This window comes from Palaemon carinicauda, chromosome 1 (genome assembly GCF_036898095.1).
Source record: "Palaemon carinicauda isolate YSFRI2023 chromosome 1, ASM3689809v2, whole genome shotgun sequence".
NCBI classification, from domain to species: Eukaryota; Metazoa; Arthropoda; class Malacostraca; order Decapoda; family Palaemonidae; genus Palaemon; species Palaemon carinicauda.
The window spans coordinates 328,816,946-328,821,108 of NC_090725.1; the positions used below are offsets into that span (position 1 = coordinate 328,816,946).

The 4,163-nt window shown below is 31.8% G+C and overlaps 1 long non-coding RNA gene across 1 annotated transcript; it reads left to right on the forward strand.

Moving 5' to 3' along the window:
- Positions 1–2,489: 2,489 nt before the first annotated feature.
- LOC137645644 (uncharacterized) lies at positions 2,490–3,927 on the forward strand. The gene is made up of 3 exons (XR_011045325.1): positions 2,490–2,565; positions 2,777–2,946; positions 3,528–3,927. It is a non-coding gene; the product is annotated as an uncharacterized lncRNA (long non-coding RNA).
- Positions 3,928–4,163: the final 236 nt, after the last annotated feature.

The window sequence follows — 4,163 nt, forward strand, 5'->3', positions numbered from 1 at the left end:
TTTGGAATATTGATCATTAGAAACTTTTAGATAAGACCCTTCTAGTAATTGCCTCTTATAGTCATATCTCATTTCTATTTTCTATTTGTGGTAGCCAGGTGGTAGAGTCCTCACCCGGTGATTACAAGACTGGGGTTTGAGTCCCAATCAACTCGCTAGTTCCTTTAGTGGCTGCAACCTCACTATCCTTGTGAGCTAAGGATTAGGGCAGGTGGTTTGGGGGAGCCAATAGGTCTACCTGCTGAATCATCAGCAGCCATTGACTGGCCGTTCTTGGTCCTAGCTTGGGTGGTGAAGGGGCTAGGATAGTTGATCATATATAACATGGTCATTATCTAGGGTCATTGTCCTGCTTGATAGGGAAATGTCACTGTCCCTTGCCTCTGCCATTCATAAGCGGTCGTTCAAACTTTTAAAAATGATAATGATAGAAATTAAAACATCCATAATGATAATAAAAATAATAATATATTATAAATCATGGTAATGATAATAAAATAGAGATTATATACATACACAAATAGATTCATCTCTACACCAGAAAGTGATATAAACTTTAATCTATAAATGGTTATATCACTTTATTTGTTTCAGCATTTACCATTTAAAGTAGATCAAAGGTGAGCGAACGTAAACCTTTTCCCTCTTATCATTCAGTGAGTTTTGATATCATATAATATATTAATAAGTGAAACAATTTCTCAGAGGATATTAACATTAATAATGAAATCAAATAGTTCCCGCAATGATATATATATATATATATATATATATATATATATATATATATATATATATATATATCATCTTTTGTATCTCATATGTTTATATGATTGGCTATCTTTATAGAAGTATTTTAGAAACATGTATTTTTTTTCATTTATGAAGAGCCCAGAGGAAAGGTAAAAGGATACTCACTATCCTCGATTTTAAAAATAGAATGCTAAAACACTTTTTATGGTTGATTAAATATATAATGTTAATCAGAGTAAAATGATGCACAATGGATGAATTTCTTAATAAAGGGTAACAGCCCTTGATAAGGTTTGACTCCTTTCTATTCCCATACATCCTGGACAATTACAGCATGCTGTTCTCCGCAAGATATCTCACTAGATTCAGGGTCACTTTGAGTGATGGTGTCATTGTTTCCCTGAGATTAAGTCTCTGTTTACCAACGCCCTTATTGCTGATACCATTCCCTTACTAAAGTACCGTATTTATAAGGACAAAGCTACAACACTTTTGACCTTAACATGTAATAAATGACGTGGATTTTCATACACTCAAATATGAGCCAAGTTTGAAGGCTGTGTGACAGCTATGTCTAAACTTATGGCTGCTTGCGTGAATTGGACATTGTGTTTGACTGTAAACTTGACCTTTCACCTTGACCTTCCAAAATTTAATAATTTCCAGCTTTTTACATAAGTTGATAATACCAAGTTTCATTACTCTACGTTTAAAATTGTGGCCACGAAGCTGTTCACAAACACACAAACAAACACAAACCCAAACAGGTGGTAAAACATAACGTCCTTACAACTTCGTTTGTAGAGATAATGATAATATGTAATATTTTGAACATGAATATTTTATTCATTTAGTGATAAATTTACATGTCCATTCTAAAAAAAAAAAAATTAATAACGGTAATACTGATAGATTAAAGATCTGTTAAAAAGAATAGGGAGAAACCACTTTATTATTATTATTATTATTATTATTATTATTATTATTATTATTATTATTATTATTATTATTGTTGTTATTATTATTATTATTATTATTATTATCAATAATAATAATAATAATATTATTATTATAAGTCAAAATTCAACCCTAATTGATATAGCAGAGTTTTACAAATCAAAATAGAAGTAACGAAAATGTAACTACTAAACTGATAATGAGAAATAACAATGAAATATTAATGAATATTAATAAATGTGGAATAGAATACGATGCGATAAGAAATGGCACTTATAATACCGTGTTCAACATAATAAAGTATATATATATATATATATATATATATATATATATATATATATATATATATATATGTATGTATATATATATATATATATATATATACATATGTGTGTGTGTGTGTATGTATCTGTATGTGTATACATATGTGTATATACACCTGTGCGTGATTTCGGGACACAGCTTTAGTGTTTGGTAAGTAGTTCCGTGTACGTAATATATATATATATATATATATATATATATATATATATATATATATATATATATATATATATATATATATATATATATATATATATATATAATTATTCCCACCTTTGCTCAAATACATTTACAATATTACACTATACGTACATGTAACACTCAACAATCATCCAAGCGCTTGGTCTCTACCGAAACCCGACCGACAAGCTGATTGAGTTGTTGTCAGGAAGTAAAATCCTCTATTACCCGGCTGTTTTGTTTACGTTGGAGCACCCGCGGAAAACCTTGCCATTCGGCGTTTAACATTTTCGCTGGAAAGACGTTTAGGAAATTGCTTTCGTACTGAGGCTCTAACTCGACGGGAAGGTAATATTTTTTTAACAATTCCATCTGTATTTGGTTTATGTTTATATATATGCACTTAATTGATTTTGTCATTGCTATTGGTATAACTGTATTTCTATGATTGCTTTCGGTATTTTGTCAATGTCTCTTGGCCATGAATATTGTTCTTACATTTGTGGTCTCGCCATCATAACTTTCCTTGTCTTCACTCTATCATTTATTTACTCCGCAGATGCTGAGTTGAAGTCTATGCTGATCCATTATCCTTTACCCATTCACGTTCTCGTGGCTTTATAGACTTTAAAAGTGATTCAAAAGTACCTCTCATATAATATATCTTTTGGATTAAGGAATGTGGCTACTACGCAGTTTGGTAACTATAACGATTGTTATTAATGAAAGGTGAGCAACTTTGTCATTTGTTTTCTTTTTAACTTTCGTTATGCAAGCTAGCCCTCCCCCTTTAGGGGCGGTGCCCCTGAGGTGGGGAGGGTGTCCCCTCTTGGCATACGGTAGACGGAAGTCTACCGTATGCCAAGAGGGGGCTTGCATACCTTTTTTTTTTATATTCCTACAACTAATGTCAAGGTTAAGTGGCGTGTTATTTAATATAGCTTAGAATAGGGACATCTTATGGAAATTCAACGTTTGGAAATTCATTTATATAGTGATTCCAACTTTAATTTTCATTATGGTAAACAAAAATCGGCAGTATAACTTAGTTAATTATCACTTTACTTTTAAAACTTTAGTATTTTTAGTATTGCAAATATTAAATGGTCATTTAACTCATTAGTCGTATAACTATTGAAATTTGTTTAAAATCGTAGTAATTCAAACAAATTAAAGATATTTTTAAGTTTTATCATAACATTGTCACTTCAACTGCCGTACCAATTGGTGTTTTATTATATCCACTAGCTAGCTAGGTTTTTTTTTTATATTTTGGTTTGGAGTAGTGTGTAATCCTTTCTTCTTCGCAGGTTCTCTGATGGCGGAAAGTCCTGTCAAGTAAACTCGGGAGGAAAACTTCCAGAAGTTTTTGGACTAACATGAACTCTGTGTGTTCTAGAGCTCATTTTAAAATGCTGATCTAAGGCCCTGTTTGGAGTTGAAAACTATCTTGGAAACTCTCCAAGTGATACTGCTGGGTTTTTAAGCCCGTAAGATTTTTGAGTACTATGAGCTTGGTTTTCTATTAAGTGCTTTGAAACTGTTGAACTAATCCCCTGTCCTGAATGGGAGAATTCTCGAGAAACTTCTCGAGACTAAGCACACACGAGTACTATGAGCTTGATTTTCTAGAAAGTGCTCTTTGAATCGGCTGTACTATGGTAAACAATATAATCTTGGTTCATTAAATGTATAGTTTTTGTGTTGAAACCTGAATTTTTTCTTTATCCTTGGTAAAAACTGCTGATGAGTCTTTGCTCTTGTCTTTGAATATAAAGCTTCAAATAAAGCTTCAACACTTTGAGGTATGAAATGGTCAAGCTTCCTTAATGTATACTTTAGACCCAGCTAGATAACTGAACAAAATTGATTTGTGGTCTTAGTGGTCAAGCTTCCTTAATGTATACTTTAGACCCAGCTAGATAACTGAACAAAATTGATTTGTG